A 15834-nucleotide genomic window follows, 5' to 3' on the forward strand; every position below is an offset into this window, starting at 1 on the left:
TAAGTACTAGCTTTGATCCATAGCCTGCCACTTGGGAACTGCTGAATTTGTTTGTGTCTATGGACCATAATGGCTCTTACATTCCATGACTGCACGATTCAATATGAAAAAGAAATTTTAATTAGTTGTATTTTCTGAGGTAACTTCAATAATGAACTTAACTTATATACATTAGGAAGTTTGTAACAGGTTTATGGTTACAATCTGAAAAAGGTTTTTCACCATCTAAAAATCTGAACCCACAATTTATGGAGGAGAAGATGCTTTGGTCTCATGGTTGGAACTTGGTAGGGGTGTGCGACTGAGATAAAGATTAAAATCATTTTCAGCTCAGTAAAATCTAAAGTGGAATATATTTTATAATCAGTTGATTTAGATACTATACTCAAACTCTAAGTTTACCAGGAATCTAAGTAAAGCAACCTCTAGAGTCAGCGGAACCTCAAGTGTGATTCTGCACTTTTATTTCTTCCCTGTGTCTGAGGGGAGCTACAAAGATCCATTAAGTTCTCTCTCTGGAGGAAAGGAATCATCCAGCCCTTGTCTGTTTTCATGCCTGTGGCTGTTATAAGCCTGTATCCCTGCTGGAGGTAATGTTGCAGGCACAATGTTTAGAAAACAGAGTTGCCAGGCATTAACATTTGCTAAGTTCTGTAGGGAGGAGGATGTGTTACTGACCATTGTATTATTCGTGTTTGCACAGAGCAGACATTTGCCACCTGATAAGCTGAACAGGGCCAATTCCTAGTCAGTTACTGTGCCAGGAGTGTCTTTGTACATTATTCCCCCTAATGACAAGACAAGAGAGAAGAGTTAACCTAAGCAAGGAGCTAGACAGAAAAAAATATTTCCAAGGGGTAGAGGATGGTGAATGGATGAAACTGATCCCAGAGTAAGATAATGATCTAAACTGTTCTGCCACTACCATTAGCTGGTCATTGTTAGGCTCTTGTGGAAGATGAAGTTGTATTTCACACTCAACAGAGACCATCAGCAGAATAGAGTAAATGGGTGGTCTGAAGGAGTGGGTAGCTGCCCCATTGCTCATTGATTCCATGATTCTGACCACACTCAGAGATTTTACAGAGGAGATGAGTGAGAACTCGGGCATGATAGCCGATTACTAAGGGCCCATTGCACCATAAAATTCAACAGCTTTTTCTTTGCATTGGTTCAGCACAATATCTGTACAAAGTGCTTTGAGTTCCTGGACCAGAAGTGATACGTTGGCTTAAAGGCTGCTACTGCTTCAGTTGTATTTTGTGCACCGTCAGTCAACTGGTGCCTACCACACGGTGGCGCCATGGGCCACAGAGTGAGTGGGTTTTTAATGACGTGGACTTCTCTGCAAAAAATAACCAGGGTGAACGTGATTAACTACTTATCTCAGGGTGTGATTACATAAGAGTAATCTAGGTATAGGTCTCTCTCTGACTTATTTGCAAAGTTATCTACCTACATCTTCCCATTTCTCTGTGTTTGGTAATAACAATCTTCCTCCTTTTGATCAAGAGATATCTGTGAGGAGCTGCAGAATGTCATTTCCTCATCCCTTTTCCATGATTCATCTGTTAATTATCTCCTACTGGTTTGAGAGTCACTGGCTTCTTTATTCCTAACAGGTCACCTAAGTTCAATTTCTGCCTCCATCCCTACTAGCTGTGGAGCCTTGGCCAGTAGCTGAACTTCTTTGTGCTTCTATTTCCTCATGTGTGAATAGCAATAAGAGCAATATTTACGTTATAAACCTAGAGGGAGAATGAAATGGATGAATACATTATGTCAGTGCCTTACTCAAAATAAGCACTACAGACATGTTAGCTTATATTTTTGTTCATGTGGTATGGTATTTATTCAGTCTCCAAGATGGTCCACAGTGATCCCTGACTCCTGATATTCTCACCGCAGTGCAGCCACCCCCCCCCCCCCCCAAAAGAAAGAAATAACCAGGGTTCTTCCAGCCTGCGTTCCAGGACAGGTGGGCAGAAATTGGCAAATGGTCTTATTTAGCCAGGGAACTCGCTTATGATTAAAAAAACCCAAAAGATAAAAACCTTTCAAGATAGGGTATAGAACAGGAACTTATCTTGCTGTCCTGCTTACCTTTGTGTTGCCCAGGCCTCGCTCAGAGCCTTGCAGGGAAAGGCAATCAACAAGTATGGATATGTTTCCAGAAACTGTGCTCTCAAGAAGCCTCATTTTTAGGTTTTCCCCATCCTGGGAATAGCCAACATGCATAGTAATTCCAGACTGATAAATCCTATGACCTTGTTGCTTCCTCAATTGCTGTATTATTTCTCTCATTTATAGATACATCTAATTGATTTGTTTATACCTGTTGAATCTCGTTACCCATTCCAAAAATTTCTTAGATACGCCCAGTCTTAACTGAATCTCAGCTTTGGCTGATGTGACCCTGAGTTGCTCTTGAATCGCCCTTGAATTGTCCTCTACTCCATAACTTTCCAGAACATACACATAACACCATCACTTCTTCCACAACCAACACCGTCATATATTTATCCATGTAAATCTGGGGACTTTTGCCCATTTGTGAAAGCAACTTCTATCAGAAAATAGGCGGGAAAGACCTGAAGAAGGGAGGGGCTCTGATTCGAATCTTGACAGCTATAAAACTGTTTTGTGACCTTGGGAAAGTCATGTAAACTTCTGTTTTCTCACCTGTGAAGTGAGGCTGGCAGTGATGATCTCCTAGACTGAGAGTATTCTAGAATCCCATGAATGTCTTAGGCTTTAGAAATTCACTTTTACTTTTTAAAATGTTAGTCAATTTACTAATTATAACCTGAAAGTCCTTTTGATATTTAAAAAATCCTCTCGCTTGTTCTCTATTCTTTGAAAATTTAGAGCTGCCTCATTTCATAATGCCTAAAGCCTATTTATACTCAGCATCTATTTCATGGTTCTGAACCATTTGTCGCATATTTGTCTTTTTTTTTTCTTTAGAATTACAGTATTCCCTCACTTATCGCAGGTATTAAGTTCCAGAACCCTGTGAAGTCGGAAACTTACATTTATTCTACACTCTGAAACCTACATAACTTTAACAATATACGTATACAGTACTGAAAAATCCCACGATATAGCAAAAAATCCATGATAAATAATTAAATATAATATTTTAAAAAATCCCGCGCTACAGTGAGGCCGTGGTAAGTGAACCGCAATATAGCGAGGGACTACTGTAGTTCTTTCGTGGTTAATGTATAGTAGAAACAAAATGATTTTCGAAAAAACCCTTTAGGAATTATGGAGTTCCTACCACCAGGGGTTCACACAGCTCTGTGAGAGAACTGGCTTTCAGAAGGGAAGCAGCCACTTTTTGAGAACTGATCAACTGACGTCAGAGGGAGATCTGGAGTGGTGTAGACAGTCGTTTGAGGGTGGCCTCGTATAAGCCAGAAAAAGGTAGCCTGGACTCCAGGTCAGAGGAGATGAGGAGCATCCACGAGATGGGCAGGAAGTAGCAGGACACACGGTGGGTGAGAGCTGAAGGTGGATGCAAGCGAAGGTTCTGTGTATATGTAGGCACTTTGGGCCTTCCGGGGAAGAATATGACCTTACCCAGGACCCATCAATGGGTGTATCTAGGTACATTTTGGTTTCAACATGTGAATTATGAGATATCTGAAAAGTCTGGGGAAGGTACTGCAGCAAAGAATGTAACTTCCTGTTCCAGGGTATAGGAGCTTGGAACATTAATATCTGGAATGTGGCAATATATAACCAATCACATAATTTTATTCACTAGCTGCTGCAGGCTACGTGGCAAATATACTTAGGTTTAATAACCCACAAACTTGTATAGTTTTCTCATTCTAGATTGTGGATTTAGGCATTCTCAATATAGTCTTTAGTCATAGGTAGTTGCTAATTTCCATATAGAAAGGGTTTAGGGTGACAATCTGATTGAGGCATAAGGCACTAGAGGACCATGAACTCAGAAAAATTTTATGCTTTTACTTGGATTGTATGCCATTAGACTTTAAAAATATAATATTTAACTCTCATTCTTAAATGATAGGATATTTAGGTATAAAACGCTAGCATGGTAATTGCTACCTATCATTACATTAAAGATATGACACACTATGTTCTGAAAAAGTCTGTTATCACCCCAAATGCTGTTTCTTTGTAGTCAATCTGCCTTTTTTTCTTGATTTAATTTTAAGATGTTTTCTTTGTTTCTGCAACATTATTTGTATATTGTATTGTGCATTCACCACCCCAAATCAAGTCTCTATGTATCACCATTTATCCCCTCTTTACACTCTTCACCTGCCCTCAACCCCTGTCCCTCTGGTAATCACCATAGTGTTATCTGTGCCTATGAGGTTTCTTTCTGCTTATTCCTTTCACCTATTTCACCCAACTCCCTAATTCCCCTTTTGACAGCTGCCAGACTGTTCTCTGTATCTATAAATCAATTTCTATTTTATTTTGTTCTTTTTAAAAAAGATTTTATTTATTTATTTTAGAGAAAAGGAAGGCAGGAGAAACAAAGGGAGAGAAACATTAATGTATAGTTTCCTCCCATGCATGCCCCCAACTGGGGACCTGCCCCACAACCCAGGCATGTGCCCTGACTGGGAACTGAACTGGCGACCCTTTGGTTCACCCACTGGTGCTCGATCTGCTGAGCCACACTAGCCAGGGCTATTTTGTTCATTTTGTTTATTAGATTCCACATATAAGTGAAATCATAGAGTATTTGTCTTTCTCTGGTATTTCTAGGTCCATCCACGCTGTCACAAAAGGTAAAATTTCCTTATTTTTTACAGCTGAGTAGTAGTCCATTGTGTAAATGTACCACTGCTTTTTAATTCACCCATCTACTGATGAGCACTTGGACTGCTTCCAAGTCTCAGCTATTATAAACAGTGCTGCAATGAACATAGAAATGCATATATTCTTTTGAATCAAATGTTTTAGATTTCTTTGGATGTATTTATTCCCAGAAGTGGAATTTCTGGGTCATAGGCAGTTCCATTTTCAATTTTTTGAGGTAACTCCATACTGTTTTCCACAGTGGCTTCACCAATCTGCATTCCTGCCAATAGTGCACAAGGGTTCCCCTTTCTCCACATCCTCGTCAACACTTGCTGTTTGCTGACTTATTGATGACAGCCATTCTGACAGGTGTGAGGTGCTATCGCATTGTGGTTTTAATTAGCATTTCCCTGATGATTAGTGACATTGAACATCTTTTCGTGTCTATTGGCCATCTATATATCCTCTTTGAAGATGTTTCTACTCAGTTCCTTTGTCCATTTTTCAATTGGGCCATCTTTTTTTTTTTTTGGTTGAGTTATTTCAGTTCTTTATAAAGTTTGAATATTAATCCCTTATCAGATGTATCACTTGCAAAAATGTTCTCTTATTCAGTGGGTTGCCTCTTCATTTTCTTGATAGTTTCCTTTGCTGTGCAAAAACTTTTTAGTTTGATGTAGCCCTGTTTATTTATTTGTTTGTTTGTTTATTTTTGCCTCTCTTGTTCAAGAAGGTAGATCAGAAAAAATGTTGGTCCAAGAACTATCTAAGATTTCACTGCCTATGTTTTCTTCTAGGATTTTTATGGTTTTGAGTCTTACATTTAAGTCTTTAATCCATTTTGAGTTTATTCTTGTATATGATGTAAGGAGGTGATCTAGTTTCATTTTTTTTTTTTTTTTTTTTTTTGGATGCATCTTTAATTTTCCCAGCCTCATTTACTGAATAGACTGTCTTTACCATTTGGAATTTTCTATAAAGGTAGAATGACACATCTTCTGACCATATCTTCTCTTGAATTTTAAGGCTTTCATCATTGCATTTTTAGCATATATATGTCTTTCAATGTTGACCAACACCTTCACCTGCAGAGAAGATAAGCATGGGGCCTGTAGGTAGAGTGAGAAGAGCAAGGCTTAGCCATTGTGCCAGCCATGTCTGTATGTTTTCCATTGTAGTTTAAGAATGACCTGGGGGAGCACAATGTCACCACAATGATTGCTGGCAGGAGAGGGAATTGATTGAAAGGGCCTATTTGTGTTGTAGAGCAAGAATATCCAAAGCCCTGTGAGAATACAGATAAGCCTGGTGAGATGGCTGTCTTCTCATGCATCTCAAACCCAGAAGCCAGTAGTGCTGCCACCAGTTCTCCAAATCCCCGGAAACTAAGGTACATCTTTCTGGGGTTTTAATTTAGTTAAATAAGAGAAGACAACAGTTAAGCATTTTAACTGGTATATAACTTTAACTAGAAAAATTACAACACATATGGATATACTATGCAGCAGAATGCAAGAAGCACAAGAGTCTCCCTACTATTTTTCTGTTTTTAAGAGGTTCTTTCATGAAAAATTTGGGAAGGCTCAGAATTCACAGTATCAGTAACAGGAGATAAGAAAACTTATTTGAGGGGAGAGCTTTGGGTGTGATGGGGATGAGTTTTTAGTTCCTATTCAAGTCCTTCCACTTAGGCAATGATTGTTCTCTCTACAAGGGAAACATCCTGCTCTTGAGCATTCTTGCTGCACTGTGGGTGGATTATCACTAGAAGAACCAAGAATGGAGTCTTCCTGCCATTGAAATGACTGAATCACAAAGGAATAAACAGCTTAGAAATGTGAAGACTCCTGAGAGGAGAGAAGGCAGTGGACTCACTTTTAATCAGCTTTCAATGCAGAGACAAATGTCCTGTCAATTCCCTCATTCAGGGACACATTTGTCCTGGCATAAACAAAGTCAGCATTCTGGGAGGTTAATCAAAGCCTGATCCAATGTGAGTTTGTGCCTGTCTGTAAAGATTTGCAGTGGGATTCCAGGCAGTGTAGATAACGGCCTTCCTCTCACTGTAGATGCCTGGCTATTCCAGAGGGCCAGACCTGGTGGTCATATTGTTTATCAATTTTCATGCAAATTCATGAGCAGACTCAACAGTGGTGAGTCCTCCTGTCATTCCTGGCCAGTAGCTCTGCTGAATGAGGACTTGGGAGGAGGAATGCAAATCTCTGAACTTCCCTTTGATTTAGGATTTTCTTTTCTTATAAGCCCTCCTGAGATCCTTCAAATAACCATATTCTTTCTCAAAGCCATAGAGCAAAAATCTTGTTAATTTAGATTCTAGATTTCATACTTCATATGAGAATCCAGTGTATAGAAAAACAGCTCCTGCCCCTTAGAGAAATGGTAATTTACAAAGCTGTGAATAATAATAGCTGTTCTTTATAGAATACTTACCATGTGCTAGGTGCCTTACACATATTATCTTTAATCCTCTCCACAACCTTGCAAGGTAGGTATTGGCCCATGTTGACTGGGCTGCTGAGGCTAAGAGAAGTTAGTAAATGGCTCACTTTTTTCCTCAGTGGAAGCCTTTATTTTTATTTATTTATTTATTTAAAATGTAATTTTTTTCAAATACAATTGACAATCGATATTATTTTATATTAGTTTCAGGTGTACAGCACAGTGGTTAGACAAACAACTTACAAAGTGATACCTGGCCCACTTTTATACAGCTCACTAGGAAACGTTATGACTTCAATTTCTCTGGATGCCTCCTCCCACTTCCTTATGAGTCATATTTGTCACTTGGTCCCATGTTGTGGTGCGCTGAAACACCGTGGGCTTTGAGCCAAATCCCAGCTCCACTAATCAATCACTAGGTGAGTGGCTGGGCAGGTTATGTAACCCTCCTAAGCCTCAGTTTCCTCAGCTGTAATTGTGATAATGATGCTTTGGGAGGTTCTTATGGGAATAAAATGAGCCGAAACACTTCAAAGTCACTAGTGTGGTATTGGCACATTGCATAGCACAGCAGAATCTCAACAAATGACACTTTCTCTTTCTTCTTTATTCATCTCCGTATCTGTCATGACACCTGGTACAAAGTAGGTACTCAAGAAATATTTGTGGAAGTAAATTCAAAGGATTGTCTCTGGCCTTGTTTCACAGAGACACGGTGCATTTGGACCCTCTCCAAAAGCTCCCTGAAAGAACAAAAGAAGTTTTGAAGCATGTCAAAGCTACTTATGGTTAAAATCTTCAGGACGAAGCAGGAAGACAAGAATAATACTAAAAACAACAAAAGTAATAAAATTTTGAAGTTAAATTCACTAGGTGGAGAGCTGTTGTTTTTCAAGAAATAGTACTAGTTGAGGTTGTCAAGTACTCTGAAATGTAAGGGACAATAAATATGATAAGAATGACTCTTGGGCTTGGTGGATTGTTTAACAGTGGTGAGTTTGGTTGGAGACAGTGCACTTCTGTAAGTGTATCTTTGCTTAAGAATAAGTAAAAAATATAAGATTTCTGAATGTATAACATGGGGTACTGAAAGGAGGGCGTTCTCACTGTGATGCAGGGAGTGGTTGGCTGAGGTCCATCTCAGAAGGGATTCAAGGGGGTGAGTAGGTGGAATGTGCGCCACCATTCCCCAGCCAAGTCCACAACAGACATTGTTTATCGATCACAGCATTCCCTCATGCCTGAGTCCCAACTACAGTCAGTTGAAATCACTCTGACTTGGCATTTAAGATCCAAAGTTGGGGGGAGGGAGGTAGGGACATCTGTAGTAGTGTAAACAATAAAAACAAAGTAAAAAAAAAAAAAAAAAACCAACATGAAAAATCCAACCATTTGTTGTCCCTGGTTCCAAAAAGCAACTTTTGTGCCCATTTAGTGCCCAAAATTCAAAGACTCCTCCACTTTCCCAGGAAATTTCAGTTTAGTCTCCTGACACAGACCATGGCACCGAAGCTACCAATACCTCTCAGCATGCAACGGAGCTTTTACTTAAGTAGTTGTGTAGCATAAGTAGCTAAATATTGGTGGAAAGGGGGGAGCAAAGAGAATTGGACTTTGTTGAGCCTGATGAACTGGATTGCTGAATTGGATGGTGGGTCTGCTTCACTAGAAGCTGCAGCATTCACAGGCATACCAGATTATCACAGCGTTGCCCTACCAAAGGCATTAACACCCCTCCCCCACCCCCCATGTAGGGAGGAAGGAACAGTTTTTCAATCTCTCCAGGGTACCAATGGTCCACTCACCTGGACTATGGGGTGGGGTGAGGAATAAACAATAAAGGGCAAATTCCTCTACTGGGAACAGGCAAAATAGAAGCCAAGATAGCACAGGGGGAGCTGACCACAAAGGCTTGTCTGTCTAGCCTGAGAAAAGTGTCGGATTGGATAAGGGACACAGAGCCCCAGGAAGATCTAGGAAATGGATTGGTTAGGGAAAGGACCCAACACAAACTTGTGAAGAATTGGGAATTTGACTGGTTATTTTGAAAGAGTGCTGGTCCATTCCTAACAAAGCTGTCTCTCTCTCCCTCTCTCTCTCTCTCTCTGCAATGTGCTCACCTGTGTGCTTGGAAATTCTCTCTCCATAGCAGCCACATGGGCCTATCAGCCACCTGGGGTATGGCAGCCACATAGACTCCAAGCAGGCTCCAAGCGCAGCACTAGATGAAACACTGCCAGGAACAGACTAAACTAGCCAGATGGGGACAGACTAAACTGGACTAAACCTTGGCATGGCACAGAATTTCTGGACACTGGCCCTATTTCTAGGCCAGATGAAGACAAGCCTGGATATTTTCACAGCAGGACAGAGCTAAACCTGGAACAGTGCTTTGTGTTGGTTCCAGCTTTAAAAAAAAAAAGATTTTATTTTTATTTTTAGAGAGAGAGAAATGTAGGGAAAAAGAGAGGAGGAGAAACATGTGCTCACCTGTGTGCTTGCCTCTTGTGTGCTCCCAACTGGGGACCTGACCCACAACCCAGGTACGTGCCCTGATTGGGAATCAAACCCACAACCCTTTGGTTTGCAGGCCAGCGCTCAATCCACTAAGCCACACCAGCCAGAGCTGTTTCAGCTTTACTAATGGTTTGTTTCAATTAGGATGCACTGGCTTTAAGTAATAAACACTTCAACCTCCCATAAGTGGGTCCCCAGAAATGCTTTAAGTAATAAGCACTTCAACCTCTCATATGTGGGTCCTCAGAAATGCTTTTCTTGTGACACTGCAATGATCCCATTTCCACCTGTAACAGTTATTAGTATTTTTCACTTTTTTTTTGCAATGCACTTGCTCTAGAACTCATATACAAACAAATCTATGCACACTAGATTAGAGGACAATCAAAACAACAACCATCACGCTGCATCTAGAATCATCCCTACACATCCTTGAAGTAAACTTGTTCTTTATTACTCTTCTTCCCTTGAGATGGCATATCCTAGGATGTTCTTCAGTCTTCATGCTCCTCAAGTCCATCAAACCCATGTCGCACAGTAGATATTTGTGTGGGAGTTGTAACCGCCCATGGTCTCTGATGAAAGCCTGGCCTGGGTATCTATGTTTGTTTTGATTAGGATGCATTGGCTTTAAGTAATAGCAAATCACAACTGAAATTGGGTTAAGCAATAGAGAAGTTAATTATCATTCATTACAAAAAGTTTATAGATGGGATGCATGCAGATGAGGAGCATAAATTAGAACTCTGGCTCCACTTTCCTAGGCTTCTCTTGTTCTCCCCACTTCCAAGAGTTGGCTTCATCTTCAGTCTGGTATCAACCAGGCTTTAGTACTTTCTATTTATTAAAAAATTGTTGTTCTATTACAGTTGTTCATATTTCCCCCCTTTGCTCTCCCCTGCCCTGCCCACTGCCCAACTTCCACAGTCAATCTCCACCCTGTTGTTTATGTCCATGGGTCACAGACATATAAAAGGGTGCTTAACATCACTAGTTATCAGAGAGATGCAAATAAAAACCACAATGAGATACCACTTTAATGGTCAGAATGACCATCATTAACAAATAAACGAACAACAAGTGCTGGTGAGGATGTGGAGAAAAGGGAACCCTAGTGCACTGCTGGTGGGAATGCAGACTGCTGCAGCCACTATGGAAAACAGTATGGAATTTCCTCAAAAAAACTAAAAGTAGAACTGCCTTTTGATCCAGCAATTCCACTGCTGGGATTATACCCTAAGAATCCTGAAACACCAATCTAAAAGAACCTATGCATCTCTATGTTCACAGCAGCATTACTTATAATAACCAAGTTTTGGGAACAGCCTAAGAGCTTAAACGCCCTTCAGTAGGTGAGTGGATTAAAAAACTGTGGTACATTTACACAACGGAATACTATGTGGCAGAAAGAGAGAAGGAAACTGGCTTTAGTACTTTAAATCATCACATTTAATCACAATTATGCTTAGACGGAGGAAGGAGGGGTGTGTGTGTGTGTGTGTGTGTGTGTGTAATGTGTATTTTGGGGGATGGGTATTATTTTTTCCTGTATTCTCATCAAGAGTGAAGAAATCTAAGAATTCTCTTACAAACTTTCTTTTTGAATTACTAGTTAAAAGTGGATCATATGTTTTTCCTCTATATTAATCACTGGAAAGGAGATTTAGTCACTATTATTGACTTACACCAACAAAATATATCCCTTGAGCTGGGAATAGGGTCATAGAACTAAGAGATACATACACTTCTTTATCAAGAAAAAATGTTAGTAGCAGAATGTTTGAGTAGGCAGACCAATAGTTTCTGCTATACCAGGACAGATCTGATATGATCAGAGATGGACTCTTCATAGAGGAATGACAAATTTTCTTTGGCTAATGGTCGATCAGTCTCTCTTGAGAATTTAAACTAAGAGGAACATAGATTATGCTTTGTTGGTAGTGGACATTGAATTAAAAATTCATACACAACTAGGTCTGGGTGGGAAACCCATTTTTAGTTGATGAGGAAGCAGAAGGTAGAGAGAGACGGAATTGTGGAATGGGTTTTTTGCCCTTTGCATACAAAAAGACTTGACCAGTGTGCTCCTATATGTTTGCACTCCAGGGTAAGCACAGTGTAGGCTTACACTAGGCCCTCTGCATGCTTCGTATGTGTATCTTTGCAGTTCTCAAACTACTGAGGAAATTCCAGATGGATGAAGAGCACTAATGCTAAGCTGATGATTGCTCTTCAAGGTCCACCTGTTCTTGACTGTCTAGATAAAATCCTCACTGGTGTTTGCCTGGGATTCCCCACTGAATAAGATCAATGGGATCTCCAGTTCCTCAGACCTGACTTTTTTCCACTGGGAGAATCCTGAGTGGCTCACATAATCTCTTGAGAACAATGACAGCTAAAACTGTCGATATCTTTTATGTTGGTTTCTTCAAAACCTTGGTCATAATTGCTACTCTTTGTCTTGTCCTTAAATTGTAATAATAGTTTAGTTGGGTGTAAAATTCTAGTTTGACAGCTGTTTTCCTTCTGAACTTTGAAGATATAATTACAGAGTTTTCTGGCATTTGTTGGTGTTAATGTCAGTCTCATTACCATTGTTTGTAATAAATAATTTTCTTCTTTGCTTATATTAAGTTGTTCTTTAAATTGCTGATATTCTTCATTTTTACAACAATGTATTGTAGCTAAGTATAGCTAAATTCTGCTCAGGAAACAGTGTGTTTTCAACATCAAAACATATGTCTTTCTTCAGTTCTAGTGGTATTTCCTCTCCCCCATTCTGACTATTCTTCTTTTTTAAAATTGAATTAAATGCACAGTAAAGCTCCCCATCCTGTGTGTCACGGAGCTAATCTTTTGGGGGCATTCCATCTCTTTCTCTTTTTATGTTGGGTCATTTTTACTTGCTGTTCTTAGTCTCCATTGCTGTGTCCAGTCCACTATTTAACTTAACTATGATCTTCTATCAATGACTATATTTTACATTTTCAGCATTTCATTTGGTTCATTTAAAAATACCACCTGTTCTTTCTTTCCCAATTCCTTTTCTGAAACATTTAAAGTATACTGATTTATAGTCTCTTGTGTTTTTCTATTAGCTACAGATTCTGAGATGTGATTTCTCTTGGTTGTTGCATCTGGTGACTTTCTTATCATGATTTGTTTTCTCACATGCTTTATGGCTTTTACATTTACAAAATCTCTCCACATGATAACGGTTGAGAACCTCTGCTCTTGGCCTTGCTCCCACATAGCTTTCTCCAACACTTTTTATAGTCTCAACAACCGTCAGCTTCTGGCGTTGGTTCAGCACCCGACAGTGTTCCAACCAGCATCTTTGGTTCTTTTGGCCTTTCCAGTTTGGTTCCCAGACGCCTGTTGCAGCCCCTATCACTCACTGTATTTGCAATCTAGACTAGAGGGAGGAAGAATAAAGGCCAGGGGATCAGACTTCTGCTTATATCTCATCGGCTGGAATTGTGCCATGTGCCTTTGATTAAAAAAAAATATATATATATATATGGTGGCTGGGAAAGTGGCCATTTAAGCTTTTCCAGATTCTACAGTAGAAGATGGCAGGAGCAAGGAGGCTTGGGAGTGCCTATGAGGTAAGAAAACATGTACTGGGTCTTTCAAAAAGTTTGTTATTGTAAAAATAAAAATTACATGCCCATTATAGAAAACAGACTAGAAGAAAATAAACTTAGCTCAGTCTCAGCATTTAAAGCCAAGAACTCTTAACGATTTGATGCATTTCCTTCCAGACTATTATGTGTTTTCTCCATGACTTATATCATACGGTATTTACAATAATAGATTTGACCTTTATTTGTAGCATGAAATGATGACAGATTCTCAATCTGTTATGAAAAATTTTTAAACATTAATTGCCTGCAGTATATTTCATTATGCTGCTGTACCGTACTGTAACTTCTCTCCTGCTGCTAGCATTAAGTTTCTTTCCTTTTCCAGTTTTACAGAATTAAAAACAACCCTGTGCTGAATTTCTTTGTGCCCACAGCCTTTCCCCCTTTTGTTGTATTTATTCATTTGTTCACTTGGTGAAGGAAGGAGATTTAAAAAAAAGTTTGATTTCTGTTTATAAGAGCTTTCCCAAAGAGTGGTGATTCATTTACATTACATAGCATCATGGATGAACACTTTTCCTGTCTTTCACTACAGTTTGAATTCAAGGTAATGTGTGAAATGTGTTTTTCTGAAATCCAGCAAATTCATTTGGACCTCTGTGGGGTGTTCCTTGTGTTCTTGTTCTCGTATAAAATGTATTGGCATTTTGGCTTCAAAAACAAATGAAAAATCACAAATACAACTTGTGTTTGATTTGGGTCTGAGCTAATTACGTAGGAAACAGTCAGTGATAATGGTCTCGGATAAATACTCTGTGAAACTACAATTCATCAACGGACTGCTCATTCTAACAACTATGCAACCAATAAGGGATGGAGGCAAGAATTTTAAGTCTAAATGCCAAGTTCAATGCAAAATATCAATAATCTCCTTCTCACATTTGCAAAATCTATAAGTAAAGTTGAGGGAGAGGATAATAAAAATTATATATAATGTTAAATAAAAAGTTAAATTTTCCACTTACTCCAGGTCAATTAAATGATCGTAAGGAAAAGAATAACTTCAGGCAGAAGACTAGTTACACTGTGCTGTTCAGAATTTCTTAAGGGCAAAAGAATAAATACCCATCAGCTTCATAGGTTTAAAGTTAATTGTTTTTCTTAAAACATGTTACTCTGTAACTTGAACACCTATGTTACACCTTGAAAAGCCCAGACAGAAATTAAAATTATACAGAAAGCCAGAACCTTCACTGATGCAATATGTTTGCTGCAAGTTTTTGCTATCTAAAACCTTTTATCCACACTTTGCACACATACCCTTTTTGTAGGCACAGACCTGGCAGTAATGAGATCCTGGCCAGTGCAAAGAACTTTTACAAATTCTGCAAGTGGAGAACTTATTCATTCCATATGGATTAATTTTTGCTTTTTAGAAGTAAAGTTTTATCTTTTTCAGCTTTCGTGTATTACTTTCTCTAGTATTCCTTGCACCTGGGAAAACATGTATCTGGAGTGATAACAGTGCCCAGTGCCTTTTCACATTTTCCATGTGCCATCCTTCCGCGGACAGTCTCCTTAGCCATGGAACAACAGCAATTTTTTTTTTAAAGAGTCAGAATGATTTCCTTTGGGCTGATTCCCAGGAATGGGACTCCGGGGTTACAGAGAGAATGAACATGTAGAGTCCTGGGGTATGTTGCCAAAGAGGCCACAAGGGTCATTGCGACACCAACTTTTTGGTGACTGCTTCATTGAGTTCTGCCTGCTCCATTGGTTGTGCCTCTTTCCAGAGGGATGGGACTGGTCTGTCTGCACAAAAGCTAGTGGTGGAGGGTTCTGCCAGCCCTCAGGAAAAGATAAAGTCATGTACACTCACTGTTGACTTTCAAAACATCTTCACCCACATTCTGACCACTACTCCCATCCCTCAACATGTTTGTTTGCAGTGGGACATTTTTGTTTCTCTCACTCTCTCTTAATTATGACTTAACTCCTAATACTTGGGTAAACACTCCAAGCATCATAAGGGGCTGAATGACCGGTTGGCCTGTGCTCCATTATGGTATTTAATTCACTCTTCAGCCAAACTCCGTTCTCCTTGCAGAGCCATTGCCATGGCAACAGTCCTCCTTGGGGCAATAAGTATGGGTGGCAAAGTCCCACATGCTCAATATGTTTGATGTTTTACTTCTCAAAAAATTCTTTGGGGAAATTCAAGTTGGTTTGTTGAACAAAATAAATAAGTTTTTCATTGTCAACAAAGGCTAAGGGCAGCAGCTTTGATAACAGGGAAAGCCTGGACTGGTCAACAACTTGAGACCAGAGTAAGCAGGTCATATTCAGCTCCACTTGAGACAAGAAAGGAATGGGAAAACTCTTAATGGCAGTTGATACTGACTCAGATCCCAGACAGTGCTGGGGAGCTCCAATCTAAGATTAGTGCTGAGATAAAATGAACCTCAGCCCAAAACCAATC

The 15834-nt window shown here is 39.6% G+C and overlaps 1 pseudogene; it reads right to left on the reverse strand.

Moving 5' to 3' along the window:
* Nucleotides 1-14526: 14526 nt before the first annotated feature.
* On the reverse strand, nucleotides 14527-14914 carry LOC150005055 (cysteine-rich PDZ-binding protein pseudogene; annotated as a pseudogene).
* Between the last annotated feature and the right edge of the window lie 920 nt (nucleotides 14915-15834).

The sequence above is a fragment of the Furipterus horrens genome, unplaced genomic scaffold (genome assembly GCF_987537825.1).
Source record: "Furipterus horrens unplaced genomic scaffold, mFurHor1.1.pri manual_scaffold_7, whole genome shotgun sequence".
Lineage (NCBI taxonomy): Eukaryota > Metazoa > Chordata > Mammalia > Chiroptera > Furipteridae > Furipterus > Furipterus horrens.